The sequence below is a fragment of the Mixophyes fleayi genome, chromosome 6, assembly GCF_038048845.1.
Source record: "Mixophyes fleayi isolate aMixFle1 chromosome 6, aMixFle1.hap1, whole genome shotgun sequence".
Classification (NCBI taxonomy): domain Eukaryota; kingdom Metazoa; phylum Chordata; class Amphibia; order Anura; family Limnodynastidae; genus Mixophyes; species Mixophyes fleayi.
The window spans coordinates 94,633,845-94,656,618 of record NC_134407.1 but is presented as its reverse complement, the minus strand read 5'-3'; the positions used below and the strand labels follow the sequence as shown (position 1 = coordinate 94,656,618).

General features: G+C 44.9%; 1 protein-coding gene across 1 annotated transcript in view; it reads right to left on the bottom strand.

Annotated features, from left to right (window-relative positions):
- CDH23 (cadherin related 23) overlaps positions 1 to 22,774 on the bottom strand; it is a 1,005,178-nt gene that overhangs the window by 598,889 nt on the left and 383,515 nt on the right. The gene's annotated exons all lie outside the window — the stretch shown is intronic.

The following is a 22,774-nucleotide window of genomic DNA, read 5'->3' as shown; positions in this document are numbered from 1 at the left end:
ATACCATCTGGGTTGTCATTGACCGATTTTCTAAAATGGTGCATTTTATTCCTCTTTCAGGTCTACCTTCGGCCAGTCACTTAGCCGACACATTTATCAAGGAGATCTTCAGACTTCATGGTTGCCCTAAGGAAATTATCTCTGACAGGGGAGTGCAATTCATTTCCCGGTTCTGGAGGCCTTTCTGTAAAAAACTGGGTACGGAGTTAAAATTCTCATCGGGATATCACCCCCAGACCAATGGTCAGACCGAGCGGATCAACCAGGATTTAGAGACTTTTCTCCGTTGCTTTACCGCGGATAATCAAAGCAGATGGTCACAATTCCTTCCCTGGGCAGAATTCTCACACAATCACCTGGTCCATGAATCTACCGGGTTTTCTCCATTCTTTATTGTGACCGGGATGCATCCTATTATCCCAGATCCATTTCCAAATTCTTCCTCCTCTGTTCCAGCGGTGGACTCACTCTATCGAGAATTCTCTATCATTTGGGCCACAACCAAAGCAGCTCTGCAAAAAGCATCACAGCACCATAAGATCTTTGCAGATCGCCACCGAAGAGCTACTCCCCTATTGAAGGTAGGAGATCAAGTATGGCTTTCCACTAAAGATTTAAAACTCAAAGTACCATCTATGAAAATGGCTCCACGTTTTATTGGTCCTTACATCATCTCACAAGTTATTAATCCTGTGTGTGTTAAACTAAAGCTACCGGCTTCTTTACGATGTCATAATACTTTTCATGTGTCCCTACTCCGGCCATTGGTGCTTAACAGGTTCTTTGTACCTCCATCTCGACCTCCTCCTGTTCAAACCTCCTCTGGAACAGAGTTTGAGATCAGCCGGATTCTGGATGTCCGCATACGCTACGGGCAACAACAGTTCCTTGTGCACTGGAAGGGATTTGGTCCGGAAGAAAGATCTTGGGTGGATAAACCGGACCTTCACGCTCCTCAGTTACTCACGAGATTCCTCCAAACAAGGGGAGAAGGAGGAGGGCATACTGTCAGGCGCCGCTCGGCGGCCGCCCGCCCTTCAACGGGACGCTGCATGAAGATAGCGCTACGGCGCTGAAGGATGACTAGCACTACGGCGCTACAGCTATGACAGCACTACTAGTGCTGAGGGCATTGGCTAGCAGCACTATTTAAGTCCCTCTGACCTCACCTCCTGTGCCAGAGTTTCAGGTCCTTTCCTGTCCTCCAGCGTTCCAGTGTTCCTGTGATTATCTGTTTCCTGACCCTTGCCTTCCTCCAGTTTATTGCCGTTTGCCTGTGACCATTGTGACCCGGATTGCCTTGACTACCCCTTTTGGATCTCCCTTTTGTACCTCGCTGTCAGAACGTTATCGACCCGGCTTGATTCACACCCCGTTCGGATTCTCCTTGTGTACCTGCATTGCCCCCACCGTTGCCGAACCTGCCTGTCTGACATTCCTCTCGTGCTTCGCTATCTGACTCGTGGAAGGACCGCGACCTGCGTGTTTCCTGCAGCTAAGTCCATACCTCCTTGCGGGGGTCCCTGGTGAACACCAGGGGCACGTTAGACTAGTCGTGACAATTCCATTTTGGAATAAGGCTGTAACATAACCAAATGTGGAAAAAGTGAAGCGCTGTGAATACTTTCTGGATGGACTGTATATATGAGGAGATATACTGTGTTTTACAACAAATGTAGTTCTGTAGTTACATAATTGAATATATTGGTTTCTACTCACTAAGAACTATACATATATAAGAGGAGGTATACTGAGTTTACAACATATATATTGTTGCAGTCACAATGTTGAATATATTGTTCTCTACTCATACATACCGTATATACTCGAGTATAAGTCGACCCGAATATAAGCCGAGGTACCTAATTTTACCACAAAAAAATGGTAAAACTTATTGACTCGAGTATAAGCCTAGGGTGGGAAATGTAGCAGCTACTGGTAATTTTTTTAGATTTATTCATTATTATGTTTTTAATTTACATCTCTATATGCATTTCTATATCATGTGTGTTGTTTGCTTGTCGTCTAAGTAATGTATTGTTAACCAATTTATGACTTTCCAAAATGTATTTAGCGCACCTATACACTGTGGTTTTAACATGTTTAAATGGTTGAAAGATGTTACAATTACCTTGGTGGTGTAAGGGGGTTCAGGGTGCATTGAGTGGCGTTAGGCCATCGCTCCAGTATGTGGTGTGCCACGGAAATCCTCTATCCTTATGGGTCAGTCTGGATTCCGTGGGACTTGGGGGTGTTGCCTGCCTCCCATGCTCCAGAGTTCCACGAAAAAGGAAGGCAGCGATGGGAACAGCTACAGTAAATCTCAAGCAGGCACTGCGCTGCGCCCTAGAGTCTCTAGGGAGCAAAGCTCCACAGCCGAGTTTCTGGCTACAGCCTTTTCCTTCCCCCGCAGTGGAACGCATGTGCGTTCCACCAACAGGAAGTTCGGCATTTGGAACGCAAGTTTGCGTTCAAAATGCCGAACTTCCTGTCGGTGGAACGCACATGCGTTCCACTGCGGAACTTAACAACTGAGGGACGGGACACCAGGTAAGTTCACCCGTGTATAAGCCGAGGGGGCCTTTTTCAGCATACAAAAATGTGCTGAAAAACTCGGCTTATACACGGGTATATACGGTATATAATATAAAAAAAAATAGAAAAAAATAAAATATCTAAGATACTTCTGGTGACTTTGTCAGAGATTAGTGAGTATTAGTGAGAGATTAGTAGTATTCTTAGTGGTTTGTATACCATACTTTCTATTCCTATTCAGTAATCATGTCTGATAAAGAAAAATCTACCAAAGCTAAGTTTTATAATTGTTCAAAATGTAAAATAAAATTACCAATGGGACAACAGAACCTGGGGGCCCTATGCGTGGGCTGTGACGCGGGGTCCCAGGCCGCGCAGTCTCAGGTTTGGGCTCTCATGGAGGAACCGAAGTGGGCAATGTCTTTACAACAGTCTGTAGACTCTCTGGTGCAGCTTTTGAGACGCCCAAAAGGGACTTTAGTAGAGGAACACCCCTCTACCTTGTTAGTTGGGGTAGCCCAAACGGCAGTATTGTCTCAACAAGAGGAGAATGTAGGTGTAGGTCCAAGTAGCCTTCCATCCTCATTGGCTCCTTTGGGCCTTTCCCAGGGGGAACCAGCCTGGTCCAGTGATTTGGTTAGCGGTATAGATAAATTAAACCATTTTTTAGACTACTCAGGACCATTGGGGTCTAGGTACAAAATACACAAAGTGAGCAAACCTCTCTTCTTGGTCTCTGACTCTGAGGCCTCATCAGAGGAGGACAGGGAACTTCTGCATGAGTCAGATTTCCAGACACAGGTCTTAGACCTGGATGACTCTAATAGAAACTAAAGGTGTTGAAGATCTGGTTCTGGCAGTTCGGCGCGCCTTAAATCTCGTAGACATTGACGAGCCTAGACCAGTTAACCATGGGTTATTCAAAAAGGTTAAAAAAAAAGACGTAATTTATTTCCCCCTTCTTTGGAATTAAAGGATATTGCTGAATCGGTCTGGTCTCAGCTCAATCGCAAAATGGTGGTTCCATGTAGATTCCTGTCCCTGTACCCACTGCAGCCAGATGACCTTGCAAGCTAGGAACAGGATCCTAGAGTGGATACACCGGTGACACAACTGGTGCGCCAGACTACTCTGCCAGTTCCGGTCACGACAATTTTCAGCATGTCACTGATCGTAAAGTGGAAGGATTTTTAAAATCCATTTATGGTATAGTGAGAGTCTCCTTTAGACCCATGCTGTCTTCTGCATCGGTTGCTAGGGAGATTGAAACGTGGGCTGACTGACTGGCAGAGGGATTGCAGGATTCTGACTTTCTTCCCCTTGCCTTACACCTGAAGGAAGCTGCAGAGTATCTGTATGAGGTAGCGCAGAATGCAGCATCCTTGTCATCTTCTATGTCAGCTACTGCGGTAGTGGCTAGAAGAACTCTGGCTTCGGTCCTGGGAAGCTGACAGGGAAACCAAAAGGGCCTTCCTTTTTCAGGCTCGGTACTTTTTGGACCAGAGTTAGATAACTTTATCTACCAGGGCAACAGGGGGGAAGAGTACTTGCGTTCCCATGAATGTGATAAAGCCTCGTACTCCGAGGTGTAGCTCCTTTCACCAAATTTTTCGTGGAGTGCCCGCCATTAGAGGCCAGACAAGCAGAGGTAGGCCTTCTTGGTTTAGAAGCCTCTCCCATAGAGGAAGGTCCTCAGCTGGTAGCAGGCACAAGGCCAGACTTCCGGTGAAACAGGCAGTCTGACTCTCACCCTCCTCTCCTCGCGGCCATGGGAGTGGTGGGGCATCTGCGACTGTTCAAAGAACAGTGGATAAAATCCTCTCCAGATCTCTGGATTCAGGGAATCATGGCAAGGGGATATATCATAGATTTTTTACGTCAAGCCCCTCATCGGTTTTTTGCAACTTCCTTGCCCCTCGACCACAACAGAAGGCAAATGAAGTTGCACTGTTTAGATTCTCTTCTTTCAGTGGGAGTAATCTGCCCGGTCTCAGAGAATCAGAGACTCCAGGGATTCTAATAAATTCTCTTCTTGGTCTCCAAACCTGACGGTTCCTTCCGTCCCGCTGTGAACTTAAAGTCTCTAAGTCGACACCTAAGAATTGACAGGTTTCGAATGGAGCCTCTTCGTTCAGTGATAAATGGGTTGGAGGGGGGAGAATTCCTGGCGTCCATAGATATTCGGGACGCATATCTGCATGTACCTATATGGGAAGGGCACCACCCATTGTTTCGCTTCACGGCAGGAGCAGCCCATTACCAATTCAGGGCGCTTCCTTTTGGCCTGGCCACAGCGCCCAAAGAATTTACATAAATCATGGCAATAATGGCTGCCCGCCTCCGATCTATCGAGCTGAGCATAGTGCCATATCTCGATGACTTGCTGAGCAAAGCCCCCTCAGATCAGCTTCCTCGTCACCATTTACACCTCACTTAGAGACCCTGCAACTTCAAGGTTGGTTGATAAACGTCCAGAAGTCGCAGTTAACACCTGTCCAGAGGATGATTTTCTTAGGTCTTATAATGGACACCAGAAGACAGAAAATTTTCCTTCCACAGAACAAGATTTGCTCGCTACAAGACCTAGTGACCAAGGTCCTAGACAGTCACAAACCTTCCATGCTTCTTTGCATGAGGTTACTGGGCAAGATGGTCTCGACCTTCGAGATGATCCCCTGTGGAAGGTTTCACTCGAGATGCTTCCATTGGGAATTCCTAAAGAAGTGGTCAAGTTCATCTCTCCACTTGGAGTACAAGAGGATACTATTGTCCCCAGAGGCTTGTCTATCTCTCAGATGGTGGAAAAGTCAAAAATACCTAAGCATGGGCAGATCTTTTGCCCCATGCTCCTGGATCATCTTAACAACGGATGCCAGTCTAAAGGGCTTGGGAGCAGTGACGCTACATTTGCACCTTCAGTGTTTTGGTCGGAACAAGAAAGTTCCCTTCCAACAAATATCCTGGAGTTGAAGGCCATGTTAATGGCTCTCAAAGGGGCTCAGTCCCTAATTCAGGGATTTCCAGTACGATTACAATTAGACAATGCCACGGCGGTGGCGTAAGTTAACAAACAGGGGGGGACAATGAGTCAAAGGCAATGGGCATATCAGTCCAGATATTTGCCTGGGCACAACATTTCGTCCCATCTCTATACGGCCCAATTTAGAATGCCTAGAATGAATACGTCAGCCGTATTCATTCCAGGCATTCTAAATTGGGAAGCCGACTTTTGAAGTCGTCACACAGCAATGCCAGGGGAATGGTCGCTCCATCCAGAAGTGTTTCAGTTATTAGTCTGGAAGTGTGGCCTTTCGCATCTGGATCTTATGGCGTCCAGACACAATCGGCAGGTTCCCAGATTCTTTGCAAGAGCAAGGGACCCGCTGGCGGTGGACATAATGACAATGCACCGGAATTTTCGGCTGGGTTATCTTTTCCCTCCAATTTCAATGCTTCCCCGACTATTCCGGCGCGTAAAGCAGGGATGACTCTCAGTTATACTGGTAGCTCCTCATTGGCCCCGCAGGGTATGGTATGCTGACATCCTTTTCATGACAGTGGGTCAAGGACTTAGTCTGCCTCTTTGCGACGACCTCCTTCTACAGGATCCATTTCAGCATCAGGACCTGTCTCGGCTGGCTTTGACGGCATGGCTGTTGAAGCCAGGTTCTGGTAGTCAAAAGGGTTTTCCTCCAGGGTGGTGAATACCCTGTTACGGGCTAGGAAACCAGTGTCAGCCCGCATTTATCATAGAATGTGGCGCATCTACATTAAGTGGTGTGAGGACTGGGCACATAATACAATTAAATTTTATTTGCCCTGTCTGCTAAGTTTCTTCAAAATGGTCTTGATGTAGGACTCTGACTGGAATCCTTAAAGGTTTAGGACTTGGCTCTTTCCATTGTTTTCCAGAAGCGTCTGTTGGACCTTCCAGAAGTCCGTACTTTTTTGCAGGGGGTCCTGTACATTCAACCTCTCTTTGTTCCTTCAACGGCACCCTGGGATTTGAATTTGGTACTATCTATGCTACAAGAACCTCCTTTTGAACCTTTACAGTAAGCAGACCTTAGGTTTCTGATATGGAAGGTGGTGTTCCTGCTGGCCATAGCATCGGCTAGACGAGTCTCAGAGCTCAGGGCTCTTTCCTGCAGGGAGCCTTTCCTGGTCTTCCATGATGACAGGATGGTGCTTCGGACTGTCCCTTCCTTTCTACCGAAACTAGTTTTCGGATTTCACATTAATCAGGAAATAGTGGTGTCAGTGTTCCAAGATGCTTTCACAGGTTCCTCCTTAGAATATTTACATGTGGTCAGGCCATTACGTATTTATGTTCAAAGCACTTTGTACATTCGGCGTACGGACTCTCTTTTTGTCCTAGTCGATTCTCGGAAAAGATGCTGGCCAACTTCCAAGCAGATCATTGCTAAATGGCTTACCTTTACAATAAAACAGGCGTATCTTAGGGCTGAACGGACTGTGCATACTCGCGTTACGGCACACTCCACCAGGTCTGTGGGGGTTTCCTGAGCTGTGCAGAACGGGGCCTCAGCTAATCGCCTATGCCAAGAGGCCACATGGTCCTCGGTCCATACATGCACCAAATTTTATCAGTTCAGTGAATTTGCGTCTTCGAATGCTAGCTTAGGCCGTAGCGTGCTATGAGCTGGGCATTCAGGACGGTCCCTCCCTTAGGAGGGCTGCTTTGGTGATTCCATGGTAGCAGTGTCCCCCACATAGGAAGAAAGAGAAAAAAGGATTTTTATACTTGCGATATATCCCTTTCGCTGATTCCATTTGGGAGACCCTGTATTCCTTCCCTTCTGTTCTTTTGCTTTTTGCTTCTTGGTTGTTCGACTCCCTTTCCTTTAGGGCTTTAGAATTACACTGACTAGGTGCAGGGGGTTGCAGATGGGAGGAGTCTGTCAGCAGCCACAGTTTAACTAGTTAAGTGCCAACTCCACACTCCCCAGCTACAACCCCCATGGTAGTAGTGTCCCCCAGATGAAACCAAAGTAAAGGATTTATCGTAAGTTTAAAAATCCTTTTTTGTCATAAGAACTTAAGTGAATTAGTGGTGGGTGATTCTAGAGAGAATCAGCATCCTAATTGACCTGAGATTACACTCAAGACTTGCAAACTTTTAAAGGTCATACTGCACATATTGTTTCTGTCCCTCCCCCCTTCTTGTTTTCTTTTCTATTTATTATTTGGTGGAGGTGTGAGGTCCAGCATGGCTACTGACTATAAGCAGATGAAAAAGGATGAGCTTTTGGCTTTGTGTGTTGATAGAGGAATTGTCGACCGCTGCAGGAACCTAGAGCAACTGATTCAAGCACTCGTGGAGGTTGATCAGAAGAAAAGTGTTGGAGGAGGCAGAGGAGAAAGCCCCTCTGCTTCAGGGGAGCAGTCAGCACTGGACATTACCACAAATACCTTTGTTGAACCAATTGGGGAGTCTATCCTGGACAGTTACCTTCACACTGCTCTAAAACATCAACTCTCTGCTGCTGATCCAGCAACTCCAAGAGGCTGCAGAACGCCGGGCAGACAGGGAGGCAGTCGAATGCCACGCTGCTGCATACAGGGCGACTGCCGAAATGCTGCAATGCTGCAGACAGTGAAGCTCCAGAGCGAGAAGACGAAAACGAACACCAGCTGGAGCTAACCAGTCTCAGCAACCAGTTGGCGTACTGCAACCCGGGTAGGAAAAAACGCAGGTATGACCAATTCCCTGTGTTGGAAAAGACGGTGACCTTGATACATTCCTGAGGGGATTTGAAAGGACATGTTGACAGTTTGAGCTGGACCCCAGTGAGTGGGCTACCTATTTAACCCCTGGACTGTGAGGGAAAGCTTTGGAAGCATTTACAGACCTTCTCCGGGAACTGGACAACGATTATGCCATTAAGAAAGCCTTGTTACGTTGTTTCAACATAACTTCTGAGGCTTATCGATGGAAGTTCAGAGACTCAAAACGCAGTCCCTCTGACACCTATGCCATACTGTTAGCGCAATTATCATCCATGATGCATCAATGGATTGAGGGATTGCAGGTACTGAACTATGATAAGCTAAAAGATCTTATTTTCCAGGAGCAGTTCCTCACACTGTGCCCAGCTGAGGTGAGAGAACGGGTTGTGGATCGTGACCCTTTAGACATCGCTGCTAGCCTGGCCGACAAGTACACAGTTACCAGGGCTCCTGTAACGAAGAAGAGTTGGGAAGCACCAGGGCAAACTATGTGGAAAGAGAGGCAACCTGGAGGATCACCCCTGCGTTCCCCATCAACCAAACCAGCTGTTGCTGCCCCTTTTGGGGGTTGGGGGGGGAAACCTGTTTTGGTAACTGGCGCTGGTGTTTTACATGTGATGAAGTGGGGCACATCAGTGTTAATTGCCCCATAAAAAAGAAAATAACTCCTTCTCCTCTGAGGGGCCTGGCAGGAAAGCCAGTGCAGATGTGTAATGGTGTGAATGTCACACATGTTGCTGTGGTAGAATCTTAACTTGTTTTTCCACTGACCTCTTGTCATAAGGTTAAGGACAGGTGACAATGTTCCTGCCACAGTGTTAGAATCTGCTGAGAGTATCCCTGTTTGTTACCAGGTACCTGGATGTGACAGGAAAAATACATGTCTTAGTGTATTTGAAATGTGTAAACTGTCTGAAGTGTCAGTGTTCACATACCAGCAAGTAGTGGAGGCCAAGTCCTCAGAATTAACACCTGAGGTGGAGGGAAGGAGGCTGTCAGAAGGTAACACTGACCCTGAATCAGTCTCTCTAACCCCCCTTCCTCCAGCTCCAGCAATGATAGATGTGTTTGATGACAATATGATAAATCATGTTATGTTGCAATCTAACCCTGTTCCTTTATAGATCCCTGTCCTAAGACAAGGAAAGCTTGTGTATTAACTGTGTGTAGCTTGTCTGAGAGTGATCAGGAACCTCATTCCTTGGTAGATTTAGCAGCTGCAGCTAAAGAGGCAGGGTCCTTAGCAGATGCCCACTGCAGTGAAGAGCTGTCTGACTCTCAGATAGAGCAGCTAGCTGACATGCTACGGCCCTATCAGTCCCATTTTGCAGGGAAACCTGGAAAAACACACTCAGTCACACATCATGTAAACACAGACAACCACACCCCCTTCAGACAGACAGCATATTGTACTTCCCTAGAAGTGCTAGAAGCAATGAAAATGGAAATAGACGAGATGTTGCAGCTAGGGGTGATTCAAAAGTCTCACAGTTCTTGGGCTAACCCAGTAATACTAGTCCCAAAGAAATGTGGGGGCACCCGGTTCTGTGTAGACTATAGGAGGTTGAATGACGCCACAGTGTTTGATGCTTATTCTATGCCTAGGATAGCTGAACTACTAGATCAGCTTGCTCAGGCATGCTACATCACCATCATGGATCTTAGTAGAGGGTACTGGCTGATCCCACTGTCACCCCAGGCACATGAGCAGTCTATATTTATCACCCCATTTGGGCTGTTTGAAAAATGCCCCTGCATCCCTCCAGCACCTGGTCAATGACCTGCTAGAGGGCCAGGAGGGACATGAAGTTACCTACCTGGATGACATTGCGGAGTTCAGCCAGACCTGGGAGGAGCACCTGATCCATCTGAATAGCGTTTTAAGCCGGAAGGGCACAGAACATTGAAATGCAGGTGGCCTCTCGCGTCAAGGGGCAGAAGTGGTGAATGGGCAGGAGAAACGGTGAAAGGTCACAGTTCTCCGTGCCCTATGTTTAGGAGCAGGTGTGATGATTATGTAGTATATCTAATGACTGATTGTTATTTTCTGTTGAATTCATGTATGACAATGTGGATATTTTATGTAACCTCTCTCTGTGTCATTTTAGGGAATCAATCTGACTTAATTGAAAATGTAATTCCTAAGATGGGGATGAAGAGCCTGTAAGTCTAATTTTTCTCAATTGTGTTCCCTCACACACCCCAAGTCTTAACTAGTAAGTAGTGATTCTGGTTTTATTTCTGAAACATATTTGTACAACCTTTTGTATGTATTGTTATTAACTTATTTGTAAGTAAGCCTTGAAAACATTTTTCAGATTAAATACAGTTAATCTAGCGTATTCTCCGAGATTTTTTGTGAACTTACGAAGCCCAGGGAGGCTCATGCTACATGTGTATGTGATTTAAGTGTGAAACATTAATAAGTGGTTTTGGTGAACGTAAGGACACCATAGAAAATCCTTTGTGGTGGCAAAAAAGGTGTATTCATTGCTTAGTGACTAAGGTGATGCCAGTCACGGACAGCTGTTGAAATTGCTGTATCTGGGACAGGCTGGGTGCTCGTGACACTTGTGTTTGGAATTTCTATACTATTCCAGTATTTATATGTATATCAAATTCACAACTGTTTGTCCAGATCTATTGTGATTGCAGTTAGATTTACTGACTGCCAATTGTTATTATTTCAGATTTTATCAATTATATTTTTGTTTTGCATATGATATTACAGTTGTATTTCTTTTATTATTATTATACGCTTAAACTGGGCAATAACAATATGTATGTGGATTTTTAGCGCAGTCTTCTATATTTATTGTTGTTTTAAAAAAAATTATGTGAGGTATATTTATACACCTGTGGTCCTCTGTGGTTTGTCCCAGTGTGTTCATAGGTGTGTAATATTTTTGTAGTACCTGTGTAGGAGAAGCAGCAGGGTGAATTGCATTGAGCTATAATGGTTCGCACCTGCTGCTGGTGAAAGCTGCCAGAGACAGGTAGAGGCCTTTAGGGAATCCTCTTTCAGGCCTGCACCTGTACATTATTTCTTCAAATACATATTTTCTCGTGCAAAGGCTCGTAGGCACAAAATCGGGCAGCAGGGCAGTGCAGCATTAGTGGGCACAAGGCCAGGAGTGCTTAGTGTATTTTTCTAGGGCCCTCAGTCATTTAGTGGGGTCACATCATTAAATCAGGTTTAGAAGCCTGTGGCAGATGTATTTTGTGAATTTGTGTATTGAAACTGTGGGGATTATATAAAGGGTAGAACACTACACTGAGAGTTAAGAATTAATATTGTGCAGCATACTAGTCATGAAAACATTGCTAGGAGAAGGGCAATGCTATTGTATTATTGTTGTAGCTAGCACTAGAGTGGGTGGTATATACTAGCCCGGTAGATAGCTATAAGTGTGGGCAGTTGTGTGTCGTCCCTATCCTAGATGCCAAGACTAGGAGTTGCAGATGGCCATCAAGAGGATACCATGACTACCCAGTGAGTATCATTGCTCGTTTTTTGTTTCTCTTAGTGTGGCCCTCACCAGAACATTGGTGAGTGAGGATAGGGATAGCTGCCTGCCTCTAATATCTGTAATCATCCGCCCAAGCCCAGACCAAATTGAAGTGCTGGCAATAGGGCTAGAGTGCAGGGTCTCTACCTCAAGCTGTTACCTCCTTCCTTTCACTCTATGTTTTTTCTCACAAGTAACTGTTGTTGTCTCCTCCCTAGACTTGATCTGAGTGGCGAGTGTAGAAGTGCTGCTAAAACAGCAGTGTGATTGGCAGGTGGACCCGTTTCGAGCCGCTAGGCCCCTTTGCACATGTAGCACACAAGTACTGGAAAGCTTTATTTTTACAATGTTCACATATTTAAATGTGCCCTCCCTGCAGCATAACCTGATATTAGCAAGATACAAAACTGCACCATCTAACTAGATTTACTCTAAACTCTAAGTAAGACCTAGTATGTAGCGCAATGGATAGATATTTCTGTATAGCTGTGTCCCAAAAAGGTTAAAAAAAAACTCTGGCTACCCTATACCCTTCCCCATGAGTATTATACAGAATTAATGGGGTCCTAAAATAACAATCAAGCCTTCTGAACATGTTTTCATGTACCTATGTCACTATCTCCCTTGTTCCCATCACTACGTGTTCGAAGTAAGACATGCAGACATGGTAGACAATAAAAGGGAAAAAACACTAAAACTAAAATGTACACCTCTCCATGGAACCTAGGACTGTTCAGAACAAATACTTGATATCCCTATATTTGGAAATACTTTTTTAAACTACTGTAAGTCTACTGTCTTGCTGGTTATAGGTATGAATTATTACCCTGGTTGCCTAACAAGACATTTAGCTGACTTGTCAAGCAATATGAAACTACAGATGATTATTTCATGTTGCAAGGTTCAGTTTAAATTATACTGGCTTCTAGATGTATTAGTTGTCAAACTGTAAACCCTTCAAGTAACAATCCCACTATGCTCTTTAAAGTCTATGGGGTATATTTACTAATCTGCGAGTTTGAAAAAGTAGAGATGTTGCCTATAGCAACCAATCAGATTCTAGCTGTGATTTTGTAGAATATACTAAATAAATAACTAGATTCTGATAGGTCGCTATAGGCAACATCTCCCCTTTTTCAAACCCGCTGTTTAGTAAATATACCCCTGTGAGGACACCGGGATTGGAACCAAAGCTCACTAGATACCCGGTCCTCTAGGTCCACAGGTCACACAGGTAAGGAGACAGGAAAGAGATAATAATCCCTTAAACAAAGCGCACACACTTAGTAAAATACAACAGTGATCCCCAAAGAGAAACTTGTTCCCCCACCAAATATAACAACAAGTGTCAGAAAATCACCAGTGCAAGTAAAAACTCCCCAAATAAGTCCCCAGCAGGTTACCTCCAAACACAGAGTCCTAGCAGGCCCAAACTCCTGGTAATAAAGTCCACAGCTGACAATTCAAGTGTGCCAGGTGTTCTGATTCGTAAGGTGGGTTGGTGTATCTTGCTGATCCCAGCCACTCGGCAACTCTCCACCAGCTTGGTGGGACCCTGAGTATTAGTCTCCCTACTGATGTAGGCTCACTAATTCCCCAGAATCTGCGATGGAGTGGTAACAGAATCAGTCCTAAAGTTACACTGTCCGATCTGTCTCAAGAAGCTCCTGCTTCAAGCATTCCTTTCTGGCCCTGAGATAATACAGTTACTCGCAGTCAGTCCAAGTCCTTGCTCTCTCAAGATTCTCGAACAACAACCTGCCCTCCCCCAAACATCTCCTTTTTGTCCCTTCTCACAAGACACCCGATCCTGGCCACCTCTCTACATCAAGCCCCCATCAGTGTCCTCTTGTGATTGGTGGTGTGAAGAGTTTGGATGTTAACAGTGGTAGAAGTAGAGCATATCAGTGGTCTCCCACCTACAGTGATGGTGCCATTTAGATTGTGTTGAAGAGTTGCTGGAACAATAGTTAGCAAACAGGCAGAGTCCACCTCCTGATTTTAGATAAGGTCCTGACCCTCCTCTTTCTAACCCCTTCCACTCTTTTTTGATGTCACAGGGTCCACAGCTTTTTCACACTTACTGTGAGCTGCCTCCCCACTACCTCTCCGGACACCACAGCAATAACAGATCTGGCTACCAGGCGGCAATAAATAACAGAGTGGGCCACGGTTGTTCAATTGGCCCACTGATGACAGACCAGGTTGGCACGATATTCCCAATATAAGGCCCGGGTCTGTCACAACCCCTCTGTCTTTGACAATCACAATCCAGCTCATAGTAACATACTATGAATGATGCAAGAAAAGAGACCTTCCCTGGGACTCACACGATCAGCAAACACGGCTGCACACCACCAGCTCCAGAATGCCCAGATGTTGCCACTGTAAGCACCCAATTGGATGGAGTATAAAAGTATATTGAGCCAGGTGGCTCTTCAGTTTTGCTTGGTATGTAAAGAAAATTGTGATGCTCTTCCACTGTGCATTAATGAACTTCATCATAATAAAAGAAATCTTGGCAACTCTAAAATAAACAAATGGACTAAATAATTTAAGTTGAGAGCAGGCTCTGTGTTCTTGAAATAATTATAATCAAAATTGAAAGCGCAGTACTTGGACTTAATTAAACTGGTGGCTTGAAATTGTGTAGGGATGAGGCAAGAGAAAATTTGCCTATATTGCTCCACTGCAGCCTACTTTGTAAACTGGGATCTCCTTTGAAGAGGACTGATTTAATCCGGGGACCTAAAAGTGTATATGAAGGGAGGAGAACTCACAAAATTCAGTTAAAATATGTGGGGGAAACTTTAATATTTTTTTAAGTAGATGGAATCAGTATTTAATACCATTTCTGTATCTAACATTTAGTTTAAGTTTTATTTTCATTATTATATAGAAGTGGAGTTTGGCACACCCAGGTCCTGTAGAATGCCCCCGTGTGGAAGCACAGGTAACAACTACTGTTTTTCTAAGTTTGGGTAGGACCAGAGACAAAATCATGAAAGGGCTAGAAAGAGACACACAATACTTCAAAAATGGATTGTCCACGCAGTAGGATAGTAAAGCTAATTCTGTTCTTCAGGAGAATAGTGGCATCCATCCAACTTGGGGATGCATAGGAAAATACTGTTAGATATTATCACAGTTAGATCTGCAGTTGTAAGCAGTAAAGTCAACAAATGAGAGTTAGGGGATTATAAGATTGTGTCTGGGACCTCAATTTTCGGTAGATTCACAATCCTTTTTTCTGGCAAAACACCAACACACATGTTTTCTACCAAAGAGCAGATAACGGATCATTACTTTTTCATGAACTAATTCTCAAATAATGGGCTTGCTATAGTCCACTAAAATGGCTCAAGGTGGAAATGCTGTTTTTACACTTTAAGTGGCATTATCGTTCCCATCACTCTGCTGTCGTAAACCAATACAGCAAAGCACATCTAAAATGTATAGAGGTAGGATCTATTGCTTGGTGTCAGAATTACTCTGTGGAATTGATGATACCTGCCAGCAGTTGGCGCTACTGAGTACTGAGGAGCGGAGTCTAACACGCCCCTGGTTTTCACCAGGAACCCCAGCAAGGAGGTATGAACTTCACTGCAAGGGACGCGCAGGTCGCGGCCCTCAGTATCAGTCAGCTGGCGAGGTAACAATTGAGGCAGCGGTGACAGCCCACCAGGATGCAGGATGGAAGAGTAGTCAACAAGCCGGGTCACAACCAGAGGAACGGATATAGCCAAATCAGAAGCAGGAGAATGGTCAGGAAGCCAGGTCAATACCAAATATCAGTCTAAGCCAGAATCAGGAACCGAAGGAGAAGTCAGGAACAAGCCGGGTCAGAATCCAAGTAACAGCAACAGAGGAACAAATGCTGGAGCAAGGCTGAAGACCAAATACTCTGGCACTAGACATGTGTCAGAGGCTGCTTTATATACCCTAAGGTGCCTCCTGATAGGGTTAGGGAGATTTTGGCGGTAACACATGCTGGCTGCAGACAGGTGAGCAGAGATAGCGTCCTGCTGCTAGGCAACAGGACGTGGTTGCTTGGAAGGTGCAGGTGTCCGTCTCCTGCCCCAAGTGTCAGTGCGGAGACGGCGCCTGACACTTGGTCACTCCGCTGCATAAAAGCTATTTTTTCCTTTATAAGATTCAAAGGCAAGTCATCAGGCAAGTCATAAGTATATAGGCTAGTCATCAGTAATTTAATTTTCTATTTGTAACTGATTATTACCCATACTTACCTACTTTCTTCAGCTCCCTTCCGGGAGCCAGCCAGTGGAGGGGGGCGTGAAGGGGCGGGGTGGCCGAAATCGCGTCATTTCGGCCCCGCCCCCTGTGACGTCATGACGCAAATTGCGTCATTTGACAGCGGGGGCGGGGCCAAACGCCGCGATTCACCGGGAATCGCGGCGTTTGGGATCTAATTCTGCCCACTTCACTAGGAAGTGGGGCACTTCCTAGTGAAGTGGGCAGAATTCGGGAGATTGCCACACTCGCCCGGGAGTCCGGGAGACTCTCACAAAATGCGGGAGTCTCCCGGACATTCCGGGAGAGTTGGCAAGTATGTTATTACCCTAATATTCTCTGGATATTATGGTGTATACATTATTTAGGCTGAACAGGCACAATATTTAGCTTTAGGACTTCCTGTGTTTATTTAAACATCAACCTAACAAGTCTAGTTCCAGACACCAACTTTCTATTACAGAGGCATCCATGCATCATGAACCTTTTGTGAGGTGAAATGTTAATACCTGCAGATATTCTATGATATCTGTAGATCGTGTTATATAAAAAAAAGTCTTAACTGAAAAGCACATTTTATTTACATACACATTAGAGTTGCATTCCTGGTTATGGTGAGAAATATCACCCTACCCAAAGTTCCCCTCACTAGAGCCATGTGGCTGCCCCATACAGCCATCTGTGGTTCACAGAGAGCCATTGCTGCGTGGTGCTATGGAATGGTATATGACCATGTAGAACAATATAGAGCTTGCAGCTTCTTCTTCGTCTTCAGATGGCTCACACTCATCTCAGCATCAAACTAGATGTTCAGCTTTAAGGCAAAAATAACTCTCCTGTCTCATTGCATAGGGAGCTTTTACATTTAAAAGTTGTTTTTCTTCATTCCTTTATTTAGCATTCAAATAATCTAACAAAAGATACAGCAACTATTTGTTCCATTTCTGACTTCTGACCCCAGTTATGAGATTCAAGAACATGTTTGAATCAATGGTTAATGTGCAGTGACTTTCATAAGACGAGGATAATTTATTAATACAAACTTGCTCCGTCAGGGTTGCACGTCACGGAAATGAATCTAGTTAGCTAGATGTGGATCATGGAATCTGCTACAGATGCACTTTTTGGTGTATAAATATTCTATCAACCCTTCGGACCATTTCTCTCACTTAACCTTGAACTCTCTTCTCTGCACATTCTCGACAACTGCATAGCATTCCTTCAGTATACCCAACGTCAGTCAACAACTGGATACTGGTTTCAAAGCATTGTTAGTTCTAAACGTTAATACAACATCCAGTCAATGAATAAGATTGGATTTGGACACACAAAATCTCCTTGGAGAATCACTTTTTAACCTACTCAGTGTACACACAAGGATCAAGGACTTTCCAGACTCACTATTTCATCGACCTGGTCCTTTCTTATATAAGTCCTGTCCAGAGCAATAAGATGAAGACCAATTAATCTGTGTTAACCCAGAAAGCTGACCAAATGAAATGCCTTTTCTGGAACGTATTCTATTACAGAATAAGTCATTTGCTTAGCCTAGAAATGAGTGATGGGATAGCAGAGTCACTACGGCTTTAGACTTTCTTCATAAATCTGCCAAAATGTTGTGTGGATTACTTCCCAGGATTAATTACAGTATCTGCCCTTCAAACAAAACCTTGACCTCAATCAGCAGCTCAATGGTACAAACTTCAAGGAGTAATTATTACACTTTGAGCAGACATACCACTGGTACCACTTTACTATAGATGGGGATATATGTGAAAACTGGTACATAGAAAAAAAAGGTGCAGTAACTGTAACTTAGTTCTCATAGTTCACTACAAAATAAAAGCAAATAGTTTACTGATTGCTTCAAGGTACAATATCTTTTTGCTGTGCACCAGTTGTAATCAACGTCCCACAGCGTTTGCTTACTGCTTTTGTTATAACTTGAAAAGAAATGTACAGCAAAAGGTGGGAATTGTTGCTTTTAGTGAACCTTTCTATAATCTCTTTGAATCATCACATAATTGATGGAAGAGAAGGAGGAATAAGCTCCATGCCATTTCCTAGCAGCAATGTACACATAGTAGCATACAGCTTTGGATAAGTTGATTTAAATGAATGTTAAATTTACTTTAAATGCTCTCAATTACTAAAATAAGCATCATCCAAACACGTAAGCTCAATTTTGCCAAAATATCACCTAAATATCACCTAACCTGACAGGATATAAAGCCATTGACCAGAATACAATAATGTGTAATTTGTTAAACAACAGATTCAAGTGTATTATATTTATATACTTGACCATTGTTTATCCCTTAAAAATAAGCACTGTGTGAGAGCACTGCAGCCAGCAGAGTGTGTGAGACCACTATCCACCAGTCTGGCAGTCAGTCCAGGCATAATTAATAAAACAATCAATTTTAAAAAAAATATAAGAGTGTCCAGTCCAGCCAGGAAGCGTGCAAGAATATTTATAAATAATACAAGTACCTTACAACATTGAGCTCATGAGTTTGATTCCCAACCATGACTTTATCGGTTTGTATGTTCTCCCCATGTTTGCGTGGGTTTCCTCCGGGTGCTCCGCTTTCTTTCCACACTCCAAAAATCATACTAGTAGGTTAATTGTCTGCTATTAAATTAACCTGTGTGTGTGTATGTGAGGGAATTTAGACTGTAAGCTCCAATGGGGCAGGGACTGATGTGAGCGAGTTCCCTGTGCAGCGCTGCGGAATAAGTGGCCCCATATAAATAGCGGATGATGATATAACTGGTCTGACCCTGTCACCATCAAACTTCTCGCCATTTCCAGCTCCCTAGGCCTCACTCAGTGGACCTCCTCCCCCACCCACTGTCTTGGTCATTCCCTGGACCTTGTCTTCTCTCATCTTTGCGATCTCACCAACTTCTCCAACTCTCCCTTCCCTCTCTCTGACCACCATCTCCTCTCCTTCACTCTGTCCTCCTCCCCTGCTCCCACTTCGCCTAAAGCTACCTTCACAAGGCACAACCTTGAGGCTATTGACCCTACCTCTTTCTCCTCCTCTCTTGACACTCTCCTTTCACCTCTTCCCTCCCTGGTCTGCCCTGACCAGGCGTCCTCTCTCTACAACCTCTCCCTCTCTAGTGCCTTGGACGCTTTTGCCCCGGCCTCTTCTATTCGCCAGCGCCGCCTCATTCCCCAACCCTGGCACTCCAAACTCACCCATTCCCTCCAAAAGTGCTCTCGCACTGCTGAACGCCTCTGGAGGAAATCTTGCTCCCTGGCCGACTTCCTTCATTTCAAATTTATACTCACCTCTTTCTGCTCCGCCCTCTACCTGGCTAAACAATCCTTCTTTAAGTCCCTGCTTTCCTCTCAGTCCTCCAATCCCCGCTGCCTCTTTGCCACTTTCAACTCCCTCCTCTCTCCCCCCCTCCTGTCCCACCTTCCCTCTCCGCTTCTGACATCTCCTCTGGTGTAGTCCCCTCTTCATTTAAACACGCTCTTATCTCTCCCATTCTCAAAAAACCCAATCTCGACCCCACCTCTCTTGCTAACTATCGCTCCTATCCCACTTCTCCCCTTTGCCTCCAAATTACTTGAGAGGATTGTCTGTAGCCGCCTCACTAGACACCTCTCGGACAATTCCCTCCTCGACCCTCTTCAATCAGGTTACCGCCCCCTCCACTCCACCGAAACTGCCCTGGCCAAAGTCACTAATGATCTACTTTTAGCCAAATCCAAGGGTCACTTCTCCCTGCTCATCCTCCTTGACCTCTCTGCAGCATTCAACACCGTGGACCACCCCCTCCTGCTTCAGACACTTCTCTCTCTTGGCCTCTCTGGATCTGTCCTCGACTGGTTCACCTCATACCTCGCTAACCGCTCCTTCTCTGTATCCACGTCTGGCTCCTCCTCCACCCTCTTCCCTCTCCCTGTTGGTGCCCCTTAGGGTTCTGTTCTTGGCCCTCTACTCTTTTCGCTCTACACCTCCTCCCTGGAGGTTCTCATCTCCTCCTTCGGTCTTCAGTATCACCTTTATGCTGACGACATCCAACTCTACATCTCCTCGCCTGATCTCTCCTCCACCCTCCTCTCTCGTGTATCTGACTGCCTCTCTGCCATTTGCTCCTGGATGTCCTCGCGCTTTCTCAAAATTAACATCTCCAAAACTGAACTCATTGTCTTTCCTCCCCCTAGACTCCCCTCCCACCACATCCTCTCTATCACTGTAAACAATACCACCATCTCCTCTGTCACCCAACTCTGCTGCCTGGGCGTCACCCTCGACTCCTCTCTCTCCTTCACCCCCCACATCCAATCCTTTGCCCAAGCCTGCTGCTACCAGCTACGCAACATTGCCCGCATATGGCCCTTCCTTTCCCAAGATGCCACCAAAACTATCATCCACGCACTCATCATCTCCCGCCTTGATTATTGCAACCTCCTTCTTACCGGCCATCCCCATTCCCATCTCGCCCCCCTCCGCTCTTTACTGAATGCGGCTGCAAGGCTCATCTTCCTTTATCGCCGCTCCTCATCCGCCTCCCCTCTCTGCCTTGCCCTACACTGGCTCCCCATTCCTTACAGAATCCTTTTCAAACTCCTAACCGTCACTTTCAAGACTCTCTCCCAGTCTACCACCCCCTATATCTCTAACCTCCTCTCTATTCACACCTCTGCCCGCCCCCTGCGCTCGGCCAATGACCGTCGCCTCTCCTCCACTCTGATCACCTTTTCCCACTCCAGAATCCAAGACTTCTCCCGTGCTGCCCCCCTTCACTGGAACGGCCTCCCTCGCTCCATCCATCTTTCTCCCAATTTGTCCTCCTTCAAGAAGGCACTGAAAACTTACCTGTTCCTAAAAGCCTACCAACCTTACACCTAAACCCCTCATCTCATCTCCTCCGCCTGCTCTCCCCCTCTCTCCTCCCAGCCCCCCTGTTCTCTCCCCACTTCTTCAACTTGCTCCCTGTGTGCCTGTGTTCTGTCTAACCTCCCTTAGGATGTAAGCTCATTTGAGCAGGGCCCTCTTCCCTTTGTTCTCCATACCTGTTCTTCTGCTCCGTCTTTACTGCATTAGCCTGCCTGGAGTCTCTGAAGTTTTGGTATTTTTTGTTTACTGTGTGTAATGTTTCACCTTGGTTAGTCTACTGTTTGTGCTGTGTACGGTGCTGCAGAACTCTTGTGGCGCCTAACAAATAAAGGATAATAATAATAATAAGTGTTGCCAATAACCTTCAACATTTTCCATTATTATTATTATTATTATAAAGTATTACTCTGCCCCCCTCCGTGCTACTTCTTAATGCCACTTGTCTGGCAAAATTTTCCTATTCACCAATTTTGTTCCCCACATCTCTTTTACTATATTACCTCTCTCATGTCAGTCACTACTTCTGCCAGCTTTATGCTTCACCTCCTTCATCACTACTCTCCATTTCTCCTCTTCACAGAACTCCTAATCTCTCTCCTTTCAGCTGTCCACACTTTCTTCCAAAGCTGTGGCTCTAGCCCTTCATATCTCGAGCTGTTTCCTTATTGTCTGGCCTAGCGGAAGTGGCAGGAGATTATCTCTCTCTAGCGGACTCAACAAGGGGCAGGGGTCAGCTCACCTGGTGCTGCTCAGCCATACTTCCCCACAATTTACATGGGATACTAATCCTTACTTTGCTGCCTTTTTGTTTCTGGAAGTGCCTATTTAAAGACTGTTTTTGGCAAGACCTGAAATGAGCAGTTAAAGATCAAAAACTAAAAGATGTCAGTCAACAGGGAAGAGGGGTCTAAAATATTTGCTTGCAGTAATTGCAGTTAAAAGGTGGTGTAACAGATTACTGAGTTCAATGGCGTAATTGTATTTTCACTGTGGGAATTGGGTGTTGTGGGCGTTAATTAATAAATAAAAATGCAAATCAAATGCAAAACTGTATTTTTGTATATTCGGCTTTATTTTATATTTACGTGTTGCAATAAGGCAGAATATAAGACGGTGGCAAATCACTGCATTCTATATAATCCACAAATGATGGTAATAATGATGTGTATAAACACACATAGAAACACCTTTGTAAAAAAATATCTGAATAAATTGTTTTGATGTCATAACTTTATTAGAATAGCGTGTGTATTGCCATGACTTGTATATCGGCAAAATGACCTGTGACCTCGTGTCTGTACTCCTTGATGACTTCTAACATCCTAATAACCTAGAGTGAGGTGTGAATAATTTCAAATACAGCATATACTTTTACTGCTGATTAACAAAATCACATGCAATGTTTAACATTAGGTTTATGTAATAACAGGTAAAATAAATAATGAATCTGCATCTATTAAATGGTAACACCAGGAGATAACTCAATTCTGACTTGAACTCAGCAGAACTTTAAGCAATTAACTTTTCCCAGCAGTCTCCATTCCAGATGAGCTGCAGCTGTAATAAATACTTCCTAAAATATTTTTCCTCCTCCCAAAAATTTAACTGGAATCAAAGCCTTGCTGTGCTCAAACTGTAAAACAGGCTAATCGCTTCTGCCTTTGATGTGTTCTGCATGATTCTTTCCCATGATATCTGTCCCTGCTGAGCTGCACCCACTGGTCAGGATTAAGGCAGGCTTGCCATTCAGACTGATACATCTGGGTGTGACTGTGCAGTAGGAACATGTTAGTGAGATGATACGAAACACAAAGAGAAATTCAAAACAGAGATGACGGATTTCTAATTTAATTCACACTACACTAT